This window comes from Typopeltis vanoorti, chromosome 9, assembly GCF_054136105.1.
Source record: "Typopeltis vanoorti isolate ZY-2024b chromosome 9, IOZ_Tvanoo_1.0, whole genome shotgun sequence".
Lineage (NCBI taxonomy): Eukaryota > Metazoa > Arthropoda > Arachnida > Uropygi > Thelyphonidae > Typopeltis > Typopeltis vanoorti.
The window spans coordinates 18,904,820-18,929,897 of record NC_143557.1 but is presented as its reverse complement, the minus strand read 5'-3'; the positions used below and the strand labels follow the sequence as shown (position 1 = coordinate 18,929,897).

The window sequence follows — 25,078 nt, the reverse complement described above, 5'->3', positions numbered from 1 at the left end:
CCCTCCCCCAAAAAAAATAAGTATAATAATACATTATTACATTCAAATTCCCAGAATGTTTTTGTTAGCTTGCCATGGACACCTTAAGTATTAAACTTACAAGGGAAAAAAGTCGAGAGAGAGATACCTCCAGGGATTAGGAACTCATAGAAGTAGGACACGTGTCACTCACACCACGTTAGACACTCTTTCATTCATTCATGCTATTTGCATCGAAAGTCAAGCCATTCAGTGACGTACCGCTCTACAAGGGAGAATCTAGCTGTCCCCTGCCTTCTTCACTGCATTCATTCTCGATTTCCATGGATGCCCTCGTCCTTCCCCCATCCTCCATAAAATGAAAAACATTCCATCCACTAGCATACTGTATGACCGGAAGTGGTTTTCAGTATGGATTTCAGTGGTTTTCAGATATGAAGGCCTTGTAAAGAGGAAAAATGACATTCTTATCTTTACATGTCAAGGTTCGTTTCAGCATTGCAGTCATCCTCTGAGTTGTATTTGCAATCTTTGCTGCATCGCCCTTGAACTTCAGCTTCCTATCTACTAACACTCCAAGATCCCGAGTCTGATTAACTTCTTCTAGCATAAACCCACCAATATGATATAACACTGGATGTATAATTTCACCGAAGTGCATGGCTTTACATTTACTATAATTGAACTGACTGCCACTTTTCCATACGCATCATTCAAATCATTTTGCAAGCACTGACATATCAGTCGCATTCTTGATTACCCTACATATCTTTTTTTTTCCATCATAAGTCACAAGTTAAATCCTTACAAATGTCATTGATGTAAAGACTGAATAAAATAACAAAAACATTTTGTCAGTTTTGAAATCGTAGAGTTTATATTCATAATTTATCTTCAAAAAATTAAATACATTAAGATACTGTTTCTAATAAGAAGTCATTTTTATACAGTTCGATTCTCTGGTGTGCACAACATGGAAATAGTCAAAATTAGTATCGGCATTATATATGGGAGCCAAAGGTTTCATTCTGAGAAAAGCAAGTTATTTAAAAAAGAGGATATATATATATATATATATATATATATATATATATATATATAATATGCATTTTTATGTATATTATTCATCATTTTTAGAATAACTTGCTTTTGCGAGAATGAAGCCTTTGGCGCATATTTTAGTAATTTATAAATCTATTTACTGAGAATTCACTTATGAAAAATGTAAATTTCTGATATGAGATGATTGCTGCGATTGGACAGAGGGGTTTTGCCCCCTTAAGGTTTCTGCATAGTCTCTGATGAGAATCAAACGGTTCCAAACAGCTCTCAGGTCTGTTAAACCTTTACGCACTAACAAAAAGCGAATATTATGGGCCCTTGAGCTGGGTTCATGTCTCTAAGTTCATTCGAAGGTTATATTCTCATGAGCTCTCAGGAAGAAATCCGGGTATAAAATCAAAATGGATATAATATGTTGTCATTTTGATAAGGAGCGTTTTTAGGATTTCAGAAAACATTTAAACCACATGAAATGGCGAATTATTAGGTCTGGAGTAAAACTGGATATTTTTCCCGAAAGAAATGCTGTGAAACGCGTATTAGTAAACAATGTAAAAGTAATATGTAAGACGTAAACATCCATCGTAAACAAATACCTTTTAGCGACATTAAGAAAATCGCTTTAGCTCCACTTTATTTTACTAGCATAGCTATTCACGCTTTAACTTCAGAGTTACGTTGTGTAATATTTTCCGTATTATATTGCTTTCGCTTCTTCATGATGCAACAGCCTTCCTTCTCTTGGAGAAAGGCCATTTCTCTTCCTGCCTGCAGTGACATCATTATTGATCGGCTTCAAACTATGTTCGCATGTTTTAATATTTTTACATGATTCCCATTCATTAAAAGGTTGGTACATCATGTGCAGACGGTTACGCAATCCGGAGACCTTGTTGTCATTTCCGGAACTAGTTCTGTAATGGTGCTCTCATACCTGGCAAAGAAGCTACTCTTGCGTCATCTAATCATCTAAGTGTGCCACTGAACTGCTCCCCCCCCCCGTTTAGATTGTTAGTGGAAGGCAGACGGATATGTTTGATTCGGCTACAAATTACTATTTGATCAATTACTATTTTGGTACTGTTAGAGAAGAACGAACTGAGAATTTCTCTCTCCCCCGTCACATCCACACGCTGCTTATGATTAGCGAATATATATAAAAAAAAAAAAAATAGTTACTAACGATTTTTAAATGCATAGTTGCTGATTGGGCATTTTATTAAATCTGTAATCGCAAATAAAAACGGTTTTTATTCGTACTTCAATACTAATTTTATTTTCTTAAGGAATCCCAACCCGGTTCATTCCCCTTTAACTATCGCACAACTGTCACCTGCAGAGGAATTAGTACGTGGTCCTGCTAGTAGAGGGACTGCATACGAAGGTTTCCCCTGTGAGCCGATTATATAACTAGTAAAAATACAGAATGCACTGAACGAGAGAAAACCAGATTCTGTCGTAGTTGCATATGCCGTTGAGTCCGCCACTGCACGAATTATTTATACGAAATCATTTCTGAATCGTAGAATTTTTGATGCATTCAAGTACGTTATTCGGACAATGATGTTTAATGCTGGCCAAATAAACCAGACTTATCTTGGTAAATATGGTTTAGCCCTACAATCGGTATTGTATGGAATAAACAGTCACCATACTGCGAAATTCAGCAATGAAGGGCGGCCCGATGTCTAGCCAAATGCGAGTTGACTTCTGAAACTGTAAAGAATTTCCCTTCGAAAGGCATCTTTCTTCTTTTGTAGAAGGACATGACCTTCTTCACTCTGGACAAAATATTGGAGATTTCTTCCTTCCCCCTATCGTAGCACGATAGGGGAAGGAAGTTTATGTTACCCTTCCCAGAAATACGAACACGGGGTGTGTTTTAGCGACTAGAAATGATGAGGAGCTCTTATTTGTGCATCTTTGGTGATAATCAGGTGGTAATTAGCGAATCTTCTTACTTCACGCATGCCACATATTCGATAATACTGCGTTAGTAAAATTTGGGTGTTCTGGCTGAAGATCTAAGAGTGCTGCTTGTTTTGCTTACGTGATGTCGATACTTCAGCATACGTCATTTGCTGCTTCGAATCTTCCATTGCTCAGGAACACGCCCTCGGGTGGGCGAAGGGTTTTTTTCTTTCTACTTTTATTTTATATATTTTGTATTTTTATTTATTTCTGTTGTCATGTTATATCTGCCATTTTTGTTTATTAAATAGCGCACTCTTTATAAACGACAAATATTTTGAATAAAGGCTGTTAGATTTTCTAGTGCGTCCTTCTCAACTCGTCTGCTTTGCGAACAAGAGAAGAAACCCCCCCGCAGTTTCTAGGATTTTTTCCCCCATTTCTGGATGACTAATTTTATCTATAGCTGAAAAGACCTTGCAAGAAATGTATACGTTATAGACGGGATTAGGATTTGTGCTGCCTCATACGAAAAAGAGTAAAATTCGCACTTAATAAAGCAGTCACTTTAATAATAATAATAATGTTTCCCACTTAACTGTTTTGCTTATATTATCTACATATATAATTCTGCGGTAATTTAAAAATATATTTATTATGGATTTCTTGCTTGCTTTTGTAGTTTAACTAGTAAAAAGCAGCTTTTTCATGGCGAATATTGTTTAAATTTTGATTTACTACAAGAATGTTATAAATGTTTGCACTTTCAGAGATTATAACCTCTTTTTTTTCAACATTTTGTCATAAAAATCACTATAAAAAAGCTAGTTATTCCATCTGTTGAGATCCACTTTAATTACACAAAAAGGAAAAAAATCGTCTAACGTTTCGTTTGCTTAATTCTTGTTTCTTGCTACAAAGTCACTGGTTAAAAGTAAGAATATTTTGACTGAATGCATGATGGGAAGTATTTACTCAAAGCAGAAAGTAGTGCGATAATTATTACAATTGCAATCATGGGTAAGTTCTCTTCTGGGCGTATTTTTATCAAACGACGTAGGGATGGGGGAAAAAAAACGTGATGTTCAACTACGTGAAGTTCCATCTTAATTTGTGAATGCGTAAATTTATCATTTTTATTACAATAGAAATAAAGGAACTTCGTGTAATACAGAATACCATTTTACTCTCATAAAATGGTGTTTCGTATTACTCGAAGTTTCTTTATTATGCTTCAGAATTCGTCCATGTGTGAGTATAGTTGGTCGATTGGTAGAGCCTCTGCTACTAATGGCTCAGTTAAGTAAGTTTGAGCGCGGTTAGTAGTTAGAAGGGGATCAATCGTTCGATGCTGTTGGCACACTCTCCTTCGATGAGTCTTTGGACTCCCTGGAGGTGTATAATAATAATAATAATACATTAAGCATGCGCACAAATGGCGCTAGAAAGAATCGCGTAATTTCGCCTCTGCTTGTTTATCATTGGGAGAGACTTATAGTGACGTATCAGCATTAAAGACGAGACACTTAGTCACGTGTTTAAACAATATTGTTTAATGTGACTTAGTGTCTCAAAAGCATGAATGATTAAAAAAAAAAAAAAAAAAATCAAGAGTAATATGCATCGAGATACCCGTGGTTTTCTGTCGTCTCATATTCGTACGTAGGAGGTAATTATTTCTTCCGATTCCTTTCACCGTAGTTCTTCGTGCAGATGTTTTCATTTCTAATTTGCATCTTCTTGCTGATCACAATAGAAAGAGACTTGTTTCTTCGCTGGTTTGAGACCGCAATCTTCTCACAGTATGACTGAATGACTAATAAAAAGCTGCGGAATTTAGCATTGAGTTAATAAAAGCACCATACGTAATCATATCCCCCCCCCTCTTCAAGACAAACATTTATTCCCCCCACACACACACAAAAAATTCTAGAACTTTTAACTCGTGGCTATAATGATTCCAAGTGGATTATGGGCTCCCCTCTGATGATACGTTCGGGACACTCAAATAACAGACCCACAATAATAAAATAATAAAAATAGTTGGACAAAGTCATTTACGAAATATGAGTGGATATTCGACGGCTTACTTGATAACGATGTCTGTCTGCCAAGCGGAAAGGTCGATTTCTCATTTTTCGTTAACGCAAACTTTTTCGTAGAGTTTTCACTGTTATCGAGGCAGCCGCCCTCAAATGGCGAAAGATGGTCGGCAGATAATGGATTTTTCCGCCGACTAGTTCCATCCTTATTGTGAAAACTGCGACTGTTCTCCGAGATCAATTTTGAGAAATGAAAGCGAATCGACTTGCTTTTGTCTTTGTTTGCGGATATTTATAATTGCTACTCTTTCGAGAAAAACGTCTCAATCAAGCAGCTACTCCGATTTTTTTTCTTTGTCTAAAATACTATCCTGGACGGTTATATTTGGAATGATTGTAAATCGGAGGATTAGAAACATTTTGCGGAACATTATTAGGGGATCTACAAGAGATTTATGCCGAAATTTAAAAAAAAAACAAGCAGGATTATCAGATTATAAACTGACATTTTTATCAACGAAAATTTGTTAGGAAATAAGGCCAAGCATCCTCCAGTAATAGTCTTAATAGTCTTCTGTTTACATACTAAATATAAAAATCTTCAATAAAATTTCACTTTTTATTTGGATTCATTACGAAGGATACTTGACTATTATTCTTATCTGTAAACTATTCGGTAATTCCGTAGATAAAAAGTGGACTAATATAAGCAAAACCTCCTATGCATGATAGCGCAATCACGAAGACCATAGAAAATAACTCTAACAACTCAAAAGATCTGGGTTCGAATCCGTCAAGGCAGGAGAAACCTTTTTTATTAAGGGCTTTCCAGCCGAAGTTGAATAAAATCCAAATAACGCACGCAGTATTACAGGCCTAACTCAAGGCCTGTTTGAATGCTAATCCGTTATCAGTTACAGCAGCGACGATGACAAAATGTCGATGAAGCGCTGCCCTTTGAGTACGGATGCAAACGTTACGAGATAAAGAACACAAAAAGAAAAAAAAAACTGACTCCTCCCCAAGAAAGAGTATAACCTTAAGTACCATGTAATTCTTGAAGCCGCTCCAGGCTTCCGTCAAGCAGGGTGCTGGTTTTTATTCACAAATATCCATGTCCAATTCGGATTGAAGCTCAACCTGTTGGAGTCCGGGTCCATTGTCCAGACCGACAGCGATAACCTACAGTAGTACTAAACTCGCAATTCCCATTTGCTCCACCTTTCCCCTAAATGCTTCCCTTTGCGACTTCCCAGGATAATATCGTGTACAAACTCGTCGACATCACGTTTTACAATTACAGAAATATCTTCAACAGATGATCAATAATAATCGAGGTGTCATATGACAAATCAGAGCATCACAGCAGCAGCAATTGAGTAATTAAAAACGATTCACAATTAAGAGGAGATCAAAGTTTAAAGCATTAGATCTCGAGGCTTTTAATGATGGGGAAGTGCAAGGTTTGCCAAATGAAGAAGAATGGAGTGCACATTCAGCAAAGCTGCGAATAGTATTTGAAGAGTCATTTGCAGATCATGTGTGCACACAAGAAAGAAAATAAGAACCCTTTGGTACTCCTGCATTGATGGAACAATCTGAGAAGTAACCATCCGTAGTAGTTCGTGAACTGCCAGCAAAGAAGCTGACGAACCAGTTGCAAATAAAAGACAAGCCATAAGGTGGAGGTGTGCTGGACAGATTTCTGTTTTCGAGAGATCAAATATCCGAGAAAAGTCAGGAGCATCTTCATGAGTAGATTCTAGAAGTCTTTCCATGGCTACACTGCAATATACCAAAAAGATAAATGGTCTCTCTCATTCAGCTCTATGATTGGTGGAAGCCACATTTCAGGCACGAGACCATTTGGGTTTCCGATATTCAAAAATGCTCGAGGCTTTTTTTTTTTGTTGTTTTAGTTTATCTACTGTTCGGCTTATATCGAAACTAATATTTATTGCATGCAGCCTTTTTATTATTAATAATTTTATCCATAATTTCACGTTAATTTACACTCCCATGTCTGCACCACACGGTAAATATATCTGATAAGGTCTCACTTTCACATAAGTATTCTTTGTAGTGTACATTTTTAAATCCAGAATGTGCTTTTCAACATTCGGAAAACTGTCAACCACAATAATAATAATAATTTACGAATGTTGTAGATAAAAGGTTTACTAATATCGTTAGATAAGTCAACGCATTAAACTAAATGAACAAAAAGTTCATATTCTTTTTTTTTAACCTTAAAAAGTAACGAATTCCTAACGCAATGGAGACGCTTAAAATGAGACAGAAGTCACCTTTGTGGCTTAAATATAAATAAATGGTCTTTCTCTTTATTTTTACAAAAAAGTAAAAATATTACAAGCGCTAGATTTCGATGAATCCCATTGTGGTCCATTAAAGATATATTTTTAATAAAAACATTGTTTTTTCTTCGCTAGAATAAGACATTAATCTCAATTTAAGAGACTTAAGAAATCTTCAAATTGTAGTTTGTTTTTTCCCATTTCTTATCGAAAATTCTATCAGGATATCTAAGATGTAACTTAATTTGCTGATAATGAAATCCGAATGGAAATCGCTATTTAACTGGACATTAAATTACATTTTTATGTAATTTAATGTCCACTAATTTATGTAATTTATTAAATTACTGGACGCAAAATTATACTAGCAGGATGCCTTAATCATTTGACTCGCTTGGCGATCGCTTCGTTGAGGAATGCATGGGCTAATTGCCAAGGAAGGCAGGTGAACAGGGAATTTCTATCAGAAGAACAAGCAACTGAAACCGCATTGCATGTCAGAAGCCTTTTTTGGTCGCCCGTTTGCGAGATAAAAGGGTGTAAAAAATCTTCTCACAATCCAAGCTGAACGCTGGGGGGGGGGGGATCACTTCTAGGCTGTAGGACGACGTATCAAAGAGCAGTTTGAAAAGCACCAAAAAGTGGACACCTTTGGTATTGTAAGGCTGGAATCACGGCAGAGAGCGCCATGCCCGAAGCCAGTTTTTCTTCATTATGTTCTTCTGGAGGAGGGGAAGAGTGTGTGTGAAACACGGATTTTTGATCACATGAGTCTAGGAGTTGGACACTTTCGTTCCGGTGTATTAATCAGTGTTCTTGAGAGTTTTATTGGAACATTGAAAACCACAAGACCTACTGTTCAACTTTCTTGTAAACAAAACTTAAGAATTTTCTCTTTTAGAAATAATGTTAAAATAAGATCCAGCAATAAACACTATTTAAATTAAGGGGATATTAAATCCCACATTGTTCTAAAACCGAATAAGAAACCCAGAGTTTCTTGCCGAATATAGTAAACTATAAAAGCATCGGCGAATACTAGCGTGAGCCAATGCAAGTAGTCCCAGTACGTAGTACAATACCGGGCAACTCGTTGCAAAGATGAGTAAAGTTCTGATCGCTATTCTTTGGTATTTTCCATAATGTAAAAACACACTTCCTAGGAGATGTATGCTGTTATTACATTATGGTAGGAAATCACCACCCAAACCGGTTTCAGCCTTTTTTGAGGCTTCATCATTTGGTCTAGCTACTCACTGATGAAGCCTCAAAAAAGGCTGAAACCTGTCTGGGTAGTGACCTCCCACCATAATGTAATAACAGCATACATCTCCTAGGAAGTGCGTTTTTACATTATGGAAAATACCAAAGAATAGCGATCAGAACTTTACTCATCTTTGCAACGAGTTGCCCGGTATTGTACTACGTACTGGGACTACTTGCATTGGCTCACGCTAGTATTCGCCGATGCTTTTATAGTTTACTATATTCGGCAAGAAACTCTGGGTTTCTTATTCGGTTTTATAACAATGTGGGATTTAATATCCCCTTAATTTAAATAGTTAAAATAAGATTTTTGTTAATTATATAATATATCGAAAGAAAACTGAAATATCGCTAAGCAATATTTTATTTGCTCGCTTAAATGTTCTGATTAAAATAACAAAGCAGAATTCTATAATGGGGTTCACTGTGAGCTAAATTCTTGAGCTCATCTCATACAGAAATGTCATTTCGAGAATGAGTAGCAGCCAGATGTTCTGCACAACAAATGAACAAGACAGTTTTTGTTATGGGGGGGGGGAGCAGCGTTGTTGACTAATTTGTGTTTTTAACGTGTGATTTTTGAGTATGTGAACGCTAGCGCAGGAAACGCGCTAAGTGCAGAACAGAATGCGATTAATTCCAAACAACAGCGCAATGCGTTAGTTGTAACCGAAGTCCATCTCCTCTGAACCAGCCGAAGTGTTGTTCGCGTTTAAATAGACATTTCCTTCGCTATGTTGGCGAGTGCACATTCCGACTATTAACTGTTGCGACGGTTAAAGGAAGGCTCGTTATTCGGCGGGTTTGTCTAATAAATAAATTGATATTTTCTGCGTGTGTCACTTTATTTATTGCATCAACCTGATAATGAATAGTTGCCACTTTTCTTGTCCGCTAGCTGAATGTATAATACGGCGAGCTTAGTTGTGAGTTTGATCCACCCTTGTATGCATTCAGCAGCTCGTATTTCATTCTGCCAGGGAAACCAGTCGAGGTATCAATGGAGAATATCACCATAGTAACGACGTTTCACGATATCATACACTGGTTGTTTGTAATGCCCGGAAAATGAGAACGAATGAAGGCGGGATATAAAAGTCAAGGGGGCGGAGATGTAAATATAAAACTTTACTCCGCAGCTTAAAGGAGTTGAAATAATGTTTTAATGAGGATCAAGCTGTACATCAATCACTTTACTAATTGAGTCTCACCTACGTACGTCGTCATTTTAATATTTTGCGTTTCTTTAATCGTGTGGTAAAGCTTTCTGTTGATAATGGCCACGAAGGTCCTCCGATTCTTCAAGAAGCACAGCATTAGCGGATTAAAAAAATGATAGACTTCATCTCGTTCGCGTGTTGGAATTTTTCTAAACTTCGTTCTGTCCATGTGTTCGTTTCCACAAACACGATTGGGGAAAGGAATTCTCGTGGGCAGCATTCTTCCTTACTTCATTACTTGGAGAGCGTGTGAAGTTTTCTTTATTTGAATTCCTCTGTCCTAATTCTTAATTATGCCTGAGGGGTTGTGTACAAGATTCTCTTTCTCATACCGCATTGTTTTTTCGTTTCCTTCAAATTTGTATTCGCTTCTGGGAATAAAATGCTCCGGCGTCGCAGAAACGGAATGGAATTAGAACCTCCTACAAGGAAGACATTCGTTGCGTGCTTGCTTCGTTAGTGACTCCGTCCCATCAGTTTTGTTAATTTACGAACTGTTTAATTAGTTTCTCTGGGCGTCAGTCGGAAACTTGAATGTGCAAAACACAAATATTTACGGTTGCGCTCGGATGCCTCTAAAAGCAACAAATAACTATCCCAGTTGGTTTTCTTATTACAAAAAATCAGAATTTATGCTGTTAAACGCCTGATACTTTAAATAGCCGAAAGGGGGCTGATTTAATGACGTATTTGTAGGAGGAAAAGAAATATTGTAACTTCCACAACCACTGTTCGTGAACGGCGGCAAGTAAAATGAGGTCTCAACATCTCAGGAAAATGAATTAAGTGAAATTTAAGTCGTATAGAAGTGGTGGACGTTCGCTGAGTCAATCTTTTGAGTTTATATAAGGAGATAGTGGGTAAATAGTGTCTAAAAAAGGTCTGTGAAGAAATCGGGAACCGTAGATTCTGGTACTTAATCTCTTCATTATTTTAGGATTAGTTTTATTATCATATTCATCGCTATGGCGATGAATGTATCAAAGCCGGCCGTATAAGTGTTGGTGTTTATAATCCAGACATTCGCTTTTCATCAGCTGTACTCGGTTTCCTTAACAAGTTAATTATCTGAATTGTGTCGAGTAAATGGGATTCATTTCCTTCACTTTCTTGAAGGAATTTAAAACTGTAAGACTGGAAAAAGAGGATATTCCGAAAATATCAAGAACTTCAAGGAGATCCAAACAATGTTGCTCTCAAACCTGACTTGAAATTAGTTGTTCTTTCTTATTCGCTCTTTTGAAAGGAACTCATTTACACATTATATATTAGAAATTGTCCGATTGTGGAGAAACTTGAACACTCGAAACACATCTGCCGCTTCTGTTATGAAATGAACAGTCGGATGTGGCCGCTATGCCTTGGAAAGCACTCGCAGAATCAAGTGCAATGCTTCATTGGAAAGGGGAAAAAAACGTAAATTTATATAAAATATATTTCTGTGCAATTGTGAGCTTCTATTGAAAGGAACCGGAAAGCTCCATCGGTTTCTTTAAACTTCGTTGTTTCTAGTTTCTTTAGTCGATCTTGAAGCGAAAGTTCTAGCTTCATTGCTAGAACGACACTGCAGAAGGGCGTCATTATAATGACGCACATTTATCACACTTTACACGATCACCCTCCACTTGTGGCCAAGAAAAGAGAACATCGCGTGAAAGAGTGCTGCCGGACTGACAGATAAAATATTGTGAATCTGCGCGCTGGTGACATTTCTTTGCTCTGTCTAACATCATCCGGGAAGAAACATTAGCAGCGGCTCTGTAAGGTGAGAAATAAGTTCTAATGTGGTTTTCTTCCTACGAGATAATTTTTTTCTTGGTAAGAATAAAAGTTATCAATTTGACTTTCGGTTATTTTCTGCGAACATAACTCAGATTCGTTTTTCTTCTTTAAAAATAAACAATAAGAAAAAAAATGCTTCGCTGTTTATATTTTTAAAGATTGCGCATTTTCCCCTTCACTTTGTTTTAATATCGGGAAGATTTTCTAAAAAAAAAAATCCTCCTCAAGCATACTTGTCGGATGCAATATTCTTCCTCCCATGTGAACGACCCTGCCAATGTATGATTTCTTTTCTTCAAAACTGTTAACTTGTTTCGCCGAATTAATTTAGCAGTTTGTAAGTAGATCCGGGGATTAATTTGCTGCTACACTTAGGAAAAGAGGATTCCAGATTCCTCTTTTGGATGTCCGGATTCCAGCCGAATTGTTCTCAGCGTTGTATCCCGTTTGTCATCCGAAGGGTTGCGCGCACTCAGAAATATCTGAGCACAAAAAATCACCGAAGATGATAGTCGGATTTTTCTCCTTCACGTTGGCGCAACTGCCACATCGAGAAATGCTTCAGCAGGGAGTTTGAAAACTCCGTGGTCTTATAAAAACTGTAAAGGGGCGCATTTAAAGCTGTCAAGGGACCCACGAAAGGCTGTCGTAGGTGGAAGAAATATTGTGGTTACACTACCTATTCCTCATCACTACCGTGAAGACTTACGAAGGAACCAATCGCTTCTACCCCCTGACGCTGGGTGTCTGAGAAATTTTCCAGTTAATTACGGACAGTAGTTGCTTTTCAGTGTGAGTGATCGCGAAGGAAGCCGACTTCGACGTCTCGGAAAATGTGTTTCCGCTGACACTTGGATTAAAAAAATGAGCATTTCCAAGTGATGCTTCGTACTTGCATCACAGAATAAAAGTGATGAGTTCGCGTTTCATCCTTGCTAATAAAATGAAATTAAAAATCCTTTCGATTTAGTGTTGGAAACATTCCAACAGCGGAAAGAACGAATCGTTTTTGCTATTATCATTATCTGCAACATTTTTTAATTTCAGTAAACTTGAAACGCCTTACAGTTGCTATATTTTTATCGACACGCTGATTAAAATGATAGAAAAGATAGCTTAACTGGAATTCAAGAATCTATCTGACTCGAGCGCGAGGTAAACTAGGGGTTGTGAGTAGAAAAATGCACCTCGATGATGGTCACAGTTAAAGTTCGTATAGTGAAAAAACATTTTAGTAACGTGCAATTACCTGTCCTTCTTATTTCTTCATAAAATTTTCACTTCAGCACATTTGCATTTAACGAGATGTAGAAGTGGTCGAATGGAAGCGCATTTCCTGTCAACCTCAACATAAGGTCTAGTTGACTTGAGACCGCCCAAAGAATTCCCTGGATTCAGCACACTGGCCATTGAGGCACTTTTCTCCGTGACAGTCTAAATTGTCTCCATTTTGTGTTGAAGATGGTCAATCCTTACGAATGTCTTGCAGCAACTGTGGTCGCAGTCCAACTCTACAGCATATCCCGACTGATGATCCTTACCATGTATGTCCTTTTAGGGAAAAAAATCATGCACACAATTTCTGCTCTGATACTGCATGGAATACCCTTGGGGAGGGGGGGGGGGGAGATTCAATGGAACTCGGACTTACATGAGATATTGCCGCTTATTGAATTGTTAAAAAGGGTCGTTTCTGTGCTGCATAAAAGACGAGTTTTTCTTCATTTGCTATCATTTCCATTAAATTCACACAAAAAGATAAAACTAACTTCGCTGTAATCATCACCATAAAAACAAAAAAAAAAAAAAATCGGCTAACGCCTCTTTATTCCCGTATATACGGGAGTAGGCGAGGACATTTAGCCCTATCTAACTTTTGGAGACTGAGTGGGCAGTTCAATCTCCACTGGTACCCAATCAGAGACAGATGGCCCAAGGCTATCACTAATTAAGCGGTACGCAGTGAAGAGAGACGGCTCAAATGTGCCGCCATCTCGTGGTCTCTAACCCTAACACAATATATTTAATGTCTGAAATAATGTGGGTTCTACGGTCGATTTTCTTGAGTTTACAGGACGAAAAACCCGAGTTTCCGGGAGGAAAAACCTGCTTGCCCGTGCCAGAGATCGACTAACTCGGGAACCGGTCGAAAAAAGCTTAGAAAAATTTCCTCTAGTCGCCGACTAGACTCGAAACCAAGACTTCCTTCGTGCTGCCTAGCGCGGTGGTGTGCAAACGCCACATCCACTGAGCTACACAGACCATAAAAACAGCCTGTGGAAATTATGCATTGAATGTTATAAGAGATTGTGTACGTTCCTTTTTTTAAAACAAAAATAGTTCTTTACGATAACTGTGACCACAACCTGTCTACTAAGATAGCTTTTTTTTTTCATCATCCGACCTCTGATGGATTCTTTTAATCTTACAACAGGCGCACAAGTCACGTCATTTTAAGGTACTTTCATTGCAGATGGCGTTTGGCATGTTTTTTTTTTTTTTGTCCTCGATATACCTTATAAGAAGCGACTACACGTCTGTCGAATGATACAAATAACAAATGAGCTGTTCAACTACAAGCTGAGACATTTCAAGGTGGTATCCTCGAATCCTATTTTGAGATGTTTTGCAAAATTCGGTAGTCATTTGAAAACGGAATGTGCAAATTCGTTATGCATGGGGTTATATTTATATTACACTATTCTGAACCCACAACTGTTACTTCTGTGATGTCATGAATCACTAAAAGTTGACAATCACAAAAAGCAATACAGATAAATATAAAAGCTCAGATTAGCAATATTCTTCTTATATTTGGGGAAAAAAACGTGGCCATCTTCTTTTATACTACAAGGTCCATTACTGCGTCGATATGTTTGTTTTTTATTGTGTTTAAATGGCGAAATGACAGCCAGATGAAAATCATCATCGCTTAGTGTAACTGTGCACGATCTTAAGTCAGTTTAAGGATGCTGTTCTTACAAAAAAAAAAAAAGAAAAAAAAAATCGAATGTACTGTGGAGATAAAATGTCCAAACATGCTGCATCTAGTTATTATTAATTGACACAAATTATTCGTTGTCTGTAATTTGGGAATAAAGTGAGAAAACAAATTTCTTCCCGAATCATCACATTGGAAACACGTGTATTGTTTTTTTTTAATTATTATTAATTCCCCTTTTATGAAACATTTAATACTGTAAGTGGATATTCAGAAAACCTTTTTTTTCTGAAAACCAAACATCTAATTCTTCAGAGCCCGAGTAAACAATGGTTGTGTAGACGTTCATAAACATCCATTGTAGGATTCAAACACACACACACAATGAACAGCCGACTACGGAACCGCCTGGTTAATTAATTTAACAACGGCGCGTATTATTTGAACAAAAATGAACTTAACTGTTGATGTGAGAGACATACAATACAGTGTGAAGATTGTCTTAATTGCATTCTACACTTTTATTTAAGATTTACTGAAAAAAAAACATATGAAGCTGTTTAAATAGAAAAAAAAATCTTATTAACAATAAAAGGCTTTCGCGTCGCATTAATGTTTTAAAATAACTTAGTTATTTTAAAGATGCACGATTCTTATTCGTTAAAACGAGCACCCACTGCAAGCTATTAAAGAAAATGTTAAGACAACTGGATTCTCTTTTTATGCTTTCAATTTTGGCTAAAACTTTAAGAAACCAAAAATAGGAAACATTACTCGAACAATTCGTGCAGATCCTTCCCAGAAAAGTCATTCAGAAATTTATCAATCGAGATTTAGTGAAATCTTAATTTTAAGACCTTCATTGCCAATCGCGCGATGCGAGTTCTCACCAAACGGCCGATCACGCGTTATCGCGTGGGCGTCGCTAACTAAATAAAAATAAATAAAAAAAATTGGGCCACCACACGAAATTCCAATTTTCAGCTTGGCAATGAAAGTGTTAAACATCAGAACTTCGGAATCGTGGATCGTGCATGCAAAAACTGAATGCCGACATGGTTGGTTGAGTGAACAGCAGCTTCGCTCTCCAACCGTGAGTTGAATTTCGCTACAGGCACGGATGTTTGCAAATGTGTTTCGACGAAAGATGAGTTTCGTCGTCCGGTGTGAAACAACCGTTCTGCTCAATGGAGGGATGAAGTGGCTTGAAAAATTCCGATATCTTCTTTTCGCAGCTGTTTTATCGAAGATCTTCTGAAACAATCATTAAACACAACGCATTTTTTTGATTTCACACCAAAAACTTAATTGTTGACGTCGCATTGCTCACGTGACTGCTGCACGTGTAACTGCCTTTGCTGTAGCAGTTTAAGATTTAGTCTAACTAATGTGTTATTTTAAACGCAGTGTGGGAGTTTAATTGGTTCTTCATGCACAACTATAATCTTCAGATAATCTAAATGTGGACTGCACTTTCAAGAAATGCAGTTTAAAAAAGTTTTAATAAGGTCGCGTGCTGCCTACGGCATTAGAACTATATAGGATTAATTACGCAGTTTAATGCGCACAGTATAGTTATTCTCTTGTATTTGCTCAGAAACCAAAAAAGAAAAAAAAAATTCCTTTCGCAAATGTTATGACATATTGATGATATTCTGTCAGCCACTGATGTTTCGTGCATTATTCTACGTGTCTTACTAACCATGCGCGTCATTCCAGCAATAGCTGGAATGACGCACATGGCTCCCTCTCACGAATATGTGCCATAATTCTTCGCCAGTTTTTTTTTTTTTGCGAGTTCCTAATGTAAAATAACATGTCAGATTAAGCAGTTTTTTGCCATCTTGTATCAACAAGAAAGGCTGTAAAACAATCTTTTGGGGCCGATATTTTTGTGTGCGTGAGAGATGATAACCGGCTCTGGTTATCGTAAACCCTCCTTCGTAATTTACGAAGATAAAGATGAAAAAATTCGTCTACTGCACAGATGAAAAAAACTAAAACATAATCACTAACAACAAAAAAAAAAAAAAATGGCCTAAATATATTGGTTCCGAAGTAACTATTTAAGAATCAATTAAGTGTTTTAGTTTATTTAGGGAGGGTAAACAAAAAATCCTTGTTATGAAACGAAACTTTAATTTAAAAGTGAAGGATTTCGTGTTCATCAGATTCGTGTTCATTCCAATTCATTGACCGCATGGCCAGTGTCATCTGTTGCCGAAGATGAAAACAGATTTCCTTAAACACCAAGGGTATTTAAGGAAAAAAATTTCCTTGAATACATTGCTTTAATTATTTTTTATTTTATAGTAATAACTACTTTTTTCTCTTTATTTCCAGACCAAGAAGAAAAACTAAAAACGTAGCTTTGTGTATTCCCCGAATTGTGAATGTTCCTGAAGCTATTAATTCATCACCAGTGGTAAAGATCGTGCTTCGTCCCCTCGGCTTTTGAGCACTGAGTCGGAGAAAGAATGCGATAAATAGCGTTTCTGCTAAATCCTTGATTCTTCTAAGAAAATATGATGGAATCTTATTGGTAAAGTATTATGTTATGTTATACATAAGAATGTTGGTTTTTAAATGATGATTCATGACTATTTCCTCCAACCAAATTTCACTAATTTAATGAATTGGATATTTCAATGCTGAAGTACTTCTAAAATTAGATCTAATTGAAAAAAAAATCGTACTCCTGACATCGCAATTGCGACGCCTCTTTGGGGCAGTGGAAAGGATGCGTTTCGTTGATATGAAAGAGGTTAGTTCTGGTGTTGCCTGTTAGAGCCAAGGAGCATTTTTGGATCCCTTTTAATGAAAACCACTAACCAGAAGGGGTTTTGTTTACAACCCACAGTCCGAAAACTGTCGATGGGAACACAACCGAAAAACAAAGGCGTGCACACTCCTTAAGCTAAGTTACGTTGTCTTAATCCGGATAAAAATAATCTGCAATCTTAATTCCATCTTGGATGCTGCTTTGCTTGAAACTTATCGGGACGATTACCATCCATTCTTGAGGGTCTATGCGCACCGTTATTTTTTACGAGTAATGCGATGCTTTCTTAAATATTGATGACCCGACTGCAGTATGAAATCGATTAGTTAGGGTTGGCAAAAGTTTGTTTTGAAGCAGAATAATGTAATGAGGGAGCGGATGAAATAACACCTCCTTTACGTGAACTCCTCCCCGAAATTTCTAAGCCTGTAGAAACCGGTATTTTGATCCAACTGCTAGCACTACTTTGGTTCGCGGACGTTTCTGGAAGTCTGTTGAATGTATTAAGAATGCCATCAGTTTAAGAAGAGCCTCCGTAGGTTGGGAAGACTTAGGTTACAACTCCATCCACCACCGAGTAAAGCTTTATGAACGTCCATATTTTACATCAGAGGGTCAGTTATCCGGTGTCATGAAAGAGAAGGAGGTTCTTCAATCAAATCCCAGAATGAGATTAAATCAAACTGGCTAGGAAAAATTCAATTAAATTAACAATAAAAAAAATATAGAACTCTCATAAGCAACGACATCACGAAAGTTAAGGTTCAGGATCACGTGGCGTCGTTGTTATATGCCGTATCCTCAGTCCGACTCCTCTAAAATTGTCAGCCAACGGTAACGGCTAAGAGTGTAGACTAGCCCCCATCGCAATTTCCAAAAAGCTAGTTGGGATTGAAAGAACGCCTCCAATTACCTTTGGAAGCAAAAAGCGTTTGAGGATGTCTTTTAGCTTAGTAATGTTGCATTTGCTGCTTCTGACTCCAAAAGTAATCTGTTCGGCTTGTAAGCGACTGGTATGTAGTACTGTAGTTTGCATGATCTGCTAGACCCCTAACGTGCCATAATGATAGCTAGTATACTGTTTTGTGTGTTCTTACCGAGGAGGATTTGTATAAAGTGTGCACGGTACTTGATACACCAAGATGAAGTTTGTCGTTCGGTGAATGGATGATGAAAGTTGCTAGTTCGAAGTGTGGTTTAATGCGTTCAGGAGCGCACCAAGGGTATCGGCCGCCCCTTAAAAAAATAACTAAAAGAAATTGCATGTGGCATTTGCTACAATAATAAAATATCAATGTTACCGCCCGGGTGCGGTTCACCCTCGGGTTGGCGCGGCTCTGAATGCATTGTATTGATTTAGTACTCGGCTATTTTTAAATGTGCCAGGGATAAAGTGAAACATTAATAGTGCCTTGTCTTATGTGTCTGAGGAGGAGAATTTAGTGTTGAATTTATTTTATATGGATTGAAGTCATTAGCTAAAAACATGTGGAATGTACTTCTCTGGCAAGGTTCGCGTAATTAGAACAATAGCCCTGGCTCTCAGTGTTTTAAGGCTGCCATATTGTTACCTAGTAGCTTTATTCGTATAGTGACGATTAAATACCCCTCCCCGCTTTCCTGAGTACACAAGATGAAGAACAGTTATTCCTGTATTCGTGGCGCATCTGAAAGGATAACTGAATAACTTCCATTACGCGTTCAAAGTATACTCCTGACAGCCTTCACCGATCACAAAAGAACAAACTACATCTTCTTTTACACTCGGGAATGTAAGAAGTGCAATGGACCCAACTTAACTTACAGTAGGTTGAAAGAACGCCTGGACGGATACGAAGATCTGTTAACATCCGCCTCAGAAAAACCAAGAAACGCATTTGCGACCATCATTCTAGAAGTCGAGACTGGGATATCATTCTTTTGATACACACAAACACAAAAAAAAAAAAAAAAAAAAAAACAGCATTAAATGCAAAAAGAAATTATAGTAGTGTTAGATATCAATCGGAGAGACTATATGTTTAGAGCCAGGGGCAGCAGTGAAAACTCCTCAAACCTCATTTATAATAGTATTAATTTTCAAAATATCGGAGAAGGTCTATTTTAAGACGAATATCAACCTGACCGTTGTCGGTTGCAGTTCGAATTGTTTCCAACATAAACTGGAAATGCCTTGTAGTGCAGTTAAGTTGTTTGTGCTCTAAAAATGCTGCCTTGAAATCCTGAGAATATCGGTTACTTAACGAAATCTCTTATTTCGTTCCCGTGGTGTTTAATATCATTAAACACCATGGGAACGAAATAAAGCAAAAGAGAGAAATATTCGTTCATGGAACAAATGACGTTCGCAGATGTAAATATAATTTTACTTTGGTGATATGGAATGGAAAGGGCTTGCATTTTCTAAGAACAAATGCTTATACACACCAATATTGTGCAGAGAAACCTTCACAAGAACCAATAATCCCCGTAGTAATAAAACAAAAAAAAAATGATATGATTACGTCGTTAAGTGAAGCTAAGCTTAGGAAAAAGGTCATCCTCCCCGCTAGACTAATCAAGGGCTTGTTATTCAGCTGTTAGGCAGCGTACCAGATCGAGCGTAATGATCGGGACTAAAAATAAAGCAGTTGAAACAAAACTTGGATCTCTTCTGAGGAATTCCTGATAAGGGCGTGAAGGGGAATTATTGCGAGGACTGCCCCAAGTCCAGTGAATATTTTATGACGACCTCCAAAACAGCGGAGCTCGTTCAATGTCGTGGAAGATTGAAAAAGAAACCGAATAGCTGCGGAATGTACTTTCTGTCGGAAATCCATTTGAAATGGGGGGGTTGGTTGTACGATCACGACAAATACTGACGAGGAAACAAAAACTAAAAATTGGAGGCGGATTTATCAGACAGTTCATTCAATTCATGTTTTCTAAGTTGTTAGCATTAAATTTTATCTCGCACGTTACGAAAAAATAAGTTTAAATGAAATGCATTTCTCTCACTCTCTTGATAGCACGTGTCAATTTTCTGTTCTGTCGCTTCCATCGGGAATGGATGACCTTCTGTTTAACTAAGGGGTTAGTGAAATGACCTTCACCTTCCTCGGCGACTGCAGTTGGAGTTAGCGTTAATCTACTCGGTAGGGCAGAGGCAAGTATGTCTCGACATCTAATGAAAATTTTGTTCAAATCCTGTCTGTTTCTCGGAAGGGAAGTTTGCCGATCTCATACATGGATAATTTCTTCTTTTCAAGAAGTTGTTTTCTTGTGAAACGGACTAACCGCCCAAAGAACACACAATTGATAGACAATATACACGGCCCTAGTTGCTTCAGCTGTCTCAATCAACTTAAACCGAATCCATCCAATAGGAAAAGTGGAAGTCCATACAACACTTCCCGTCTTCATCGAAGTCTGCCTCAATAACTTCTGTTAACGATCTCTTCTGAGTAACTCGATTCACCTTTTCTTCTCTACCGTTGTATGCAATTGCTTTCCACCAATTCATGCGCTGCAAATATCTCAAGATTGCAAAATGAAAATATCGTGATGAAACAGTCGCGTACGAAACACCATCTCGATTCCACTCTGAACTCCTCTGCTAATGTTACAGAAGCGAGATGAGGTGAAAAAGAAAGAAATAAAAATAAAACGTGTTTTACATGCATGTGGCCTTTCTCATAGAATTCCCGGCTTCCCTCTTTCACCTGAAGCTTTGCAGCAAATTTTAAAATGGGTTTTGAACAGGAAGAGTGCTTCACATATTCAAAGATGCTGAATTTTTTTCAGGGTCGTTTATCAAAGCTATTTGCCTTTATTTCTGATTTAAGTGTGTCAAGTTCTGTGCTGTTATCTTTTGAGATGCTTTTTTGTTATGTGAATCCCATCCAAGGAAACTTGTCAAATTATGGAACATTAGCCGATTGAGATCAAGGTTTAGATAATTTTGAATCCTGCCCTAGCGACCAAACATGGACCTTCTTTAAAAGCTAGCTCGCGTCCCTAATTAGCGGCGAAGGAGGGGGGGGGGCTCAAAACGGACAGCGGAATTAATCTACCACTTCAAAGATATTCGCGGCTCAGTTAGGATCGAACCCTACTGATTTGGAGAGTGGATACGTTTTTCACTCTGCTCTCAGCCAACGAGGATGGGATCTGTAGGCTGATACTTCTCAAACTAAATAATCGGGATTTGATGCAAATGCTATTGAATTTTTTTTTTATTTAAAATCTTTAATAAAACTAGTATTTATACTAATTTTGGCGGACCATTTCCAGTAGCGAAGTTTTCACAGAGGTTAAAAATTATCTTTAAAATGTCAATAAATAGGATCTACAACAATAAATAAGCCAATCGACGCTTTGGTTCAAGTGCTTTGGCATTAATGACGTCACTGCACTGTTGCTATTTAGAAACGAGAGAGAGAGGGGGGGGGGTTCACCATACTTTTTAGCCCATAAATCGAATACGGATTTCTTCCTTTTGTTCTAGAATATACTTTGTTGATAAAATGTTTTGTTTCCGGAGTAAAAACAGTTCAAGTTGGGTGGTACGTTCCCTTTATTAAGAAATTCATCTTTTCAGAAATATTGTGCTTCCGCTGTGACCTCATTCACCTCTCGTATCCCAACAACCGATTGGATAACAACTGTCAATCAGAACGTAATTTGAAAAACTCGTATTAAGAGCGAGGTCACAACTCGCATCAAAATTGCACCACGTAAGGGTTGTTGAAAGCGTCCTTGCTTTGGCATTTCCCGCAGATCGCTGCACTGTTTACTACGCGATGCTAACAAGGAAATTCTTCGAGTTTATGAAGTCATAAAGTCGTGCGCAAGTATCGCATGATCGCGACACCTGCCGCGTGTTTGTTGAATACGTCGATGCGGAGGGAAATCACTCCAAAACTTTTCGGAACATGGTGGGGGGGGGGGGGTGGAATAAAGTCTACAGATTAAAAAAATATCTTGCTCTGGGTGGCTTGACGCTGTTTATCCCGCGTGCTTTGGCATTCGCTCGCGACAAGGTAACTTCACGTCAGCGCTTATCTGTCAAGTGACGAACTTTCCGTCCGGCTCTTTGAAGGGAATGCCGTAAGTGGCATAGTTTACGGAAGCGACGTGCGAGTCGCGCAACCAGTTCCAGCCTTTCGTATTCGCGAATTCCTGCATATGGCAGGTAATTTAATTTCCTAAATAACTGCTGGAAAGCGAGTGTGCTCGCGTCAGACGGTCGTCAGGGGAGATGTCTGCTGTAAATAAACAGTTTGGCATTGAACAAACTCGGTCAGCTTGTGTGAACTGAGCCGAATGTTCTTTCGCAATAAGCGCGCCAGTGTCGGCCATTTAAAGATAATTTATTTTTAAACACGTTCGTTATCCGTTGCATCTTTCAATATTTCCTGCAGAAAATGTTTGAATTGAAATTAAGTATTGATTATTAAGACTCGATAATATTCACGAAATATTTAGACATCCGGGTCGTCACAAAAATTCTTTTATTCAAAAGACTCGAACAATTAAAGTGGAATTAGATTGGGTATGAAACCAAAAGCGCATTTTAACACTTATCCACTAAAAACGAAACCTGAAGTATGGTTGCCATAGAAACGGTATCGCGTTCATCTTGCATTAGAGGAAGAGTTTTTGTTACTAGACACAAAGATAACCCATGATTCACATTATAAGTAACTCGATTCCCTTGTTTTTATCGCGTCTAGTTGGGAATGAATTTCAGAGTTGGATTAGGATTAGAGATGGATTAGGTTTTAATGATTGCTTTTTATTCCAACAATAACTTCAAAGCATACTCAGTGCTTGGAGTTCGATGGAATTGCTGCTATTTCGTTATGTAGTCTGCCTTTCAGCGAAGAGGCCGACACGGCCTCTTCGCGGAATCATAATACTGGTCGCGTGATGCAATGTAGACAGTAACGTATTCTGCTCAGGCAATGTGAGAAAAGTCTCTCCGTTCTTTGCTATTCATGCGCTTACTTAGTTTCCTTGAGTCGCAGCTCTTTCTTTCAGCCCTTCCAAGAATTAAAAAAATCTCCACTGTATCTTCCCTTTGAATCTCTTAACCCAATGTCTTTCATCACAACCCCTATTTTCCACTTATTCATCAAACTCGGCAGCCCATACTCTCTCAATCTGTCCTAATATTCCACTGTTCACATGTTACCCAGAAATCCTGGAAATCGAATTCGTCCGCAGGAATTCCGAGCTCCGATCAAAGAGCCATGACAATTTCTTTATCTCTACTCATTAAATGTCATTTTTCTTGCCACCTTTTGCTGTATTTTGTTGAAATTAAGTATTGCAAGTTCTCTAACTTAAACTCTTTAACCACTATCACACACATCATCCCTTATCTAGCCCCATCTCCAGAAACGCAGCTCCACTAATCTGATACATAGCCTGTAATACCTTTTTTTTAATTCAAGATACAAACCCAATGAAGGCGAGTACGTGGCAGTATCGTATGGAGGTGCCAGGAGATTGTACTTCAAACAAGCTGAGCTTATTTGGAAAGTTATCATTGGTGATGAGTTGATGTTCTTTGCGAGATGAAAAGTAAGATTTTAAATAGGCATAATCGAAGGGCTTCGCTCTATTAGAGAACTCAAACTAAACTGAACATCAGCAAAATTCAAGATGAGCACCGTCAACGAGAAGTATCAGCGTAAAAAAAGGATCCTGAAGAGAAACTGGAGAAGTATACTATTATTATTACATCACACCTCCAGGGAGTCCAAAGACTCGTCGAGGGAGGGCATTAACTCTACAACCTCGTCTCACTACTCCACCAACTTTCAATATCCAACGCCATCTACCGCCGACTACCACCACTAGTTCTTTCACAGACAATCGCAAACATTCATGCCCGCGGCGGGATTCGAACCCGCATTTTATTTGGCTTTTAATTTCCATATGTTTCATTGAGAGTACTTACCAGGAATTTGATAATGTTTTAGTTATGAAAGTTTCTTGCCACGTAAAGAACTCCGTAAGATTTCCTTTAATAATCCTGTTTTGCTTTACTTAATGAAACTAGTACATTTTCTAGCTTGCGCGCGCTCTATTGCTCATACATCACTCCACCCACCCTTTGCATTTCCACCACATCAGCTTCTTTTTATGTCGTTTCTGCTTAATAATGCTACTTTATTTCCACTCGATTTACCTTTCTAACTCCTGAAAAGGCTTAATATCGCGCTTTCCAAATGTCGTTTCCCCATAAGCCATTCGCGTGTTTTCCTCGCAACTCCTCCTTCAAGCTCCTTGGTAAATGGACCATTATTTCCTTCTCCGTGTTTACTCGGGTGTCATTCTTTCCTGAGAGCGACTTTACACATTTCCTAAGTAAAATTACGATGTGCATTCTGAAGCATTTGCCCCGTGTATTATGTCACTCTGTTCACAATTATGAAATCACAATAACGATACAAATTTCATTTGTAAAACTGCGGGTCATCGTAATTGCAGCGACATGCTCGTTTCAGTTTAAGCTGAGGTGGGGAAAATTGTTCTCATTTGGCAAAATAACGTGAAAGCACAAGGTGATGTAAGAATCCATTTTCCAGACGTCAGATGCATTGTCAGGATGGACAAGCGGTTTAAGGCGACGTATTCATTTACCTCTTGTAGAACGCAGTTGTGAATTCGGTGCCACGAATAAATGCTGCGTTGATATCTTACTTGTCACGGGATTTTTTTAAATATTATTTGAAATACGTTCATGAAACATTTCAACAAAATACAGCTAAATTTTCGTTCACTGTTTC

The 25,078-nt window shown here is 38.0% G+C and overlaps 1 pseudogene across 1 annotated transcript in view; it reads left to right on the top strand.

The window, feature by feature from the left end:
• Positions 1-25,078, top strand: part of LOC150102910 (dopamine receptor 2 pseudogene) — a 289,605-nt pseudogene that overhangs the window by 194,760 nt on the left and 69,767 nt on the right. Inside the window, exon 2 of the transcript XR_016548814.1 lies at positions 16,862-17,060. The product of XR_016548814.1 is annotated as a dopamine receptor 2 pseudogene (transcript). The remainder of the gene's footprint in view (positions 1-16,861; positions 17,061-25,078) is intronic.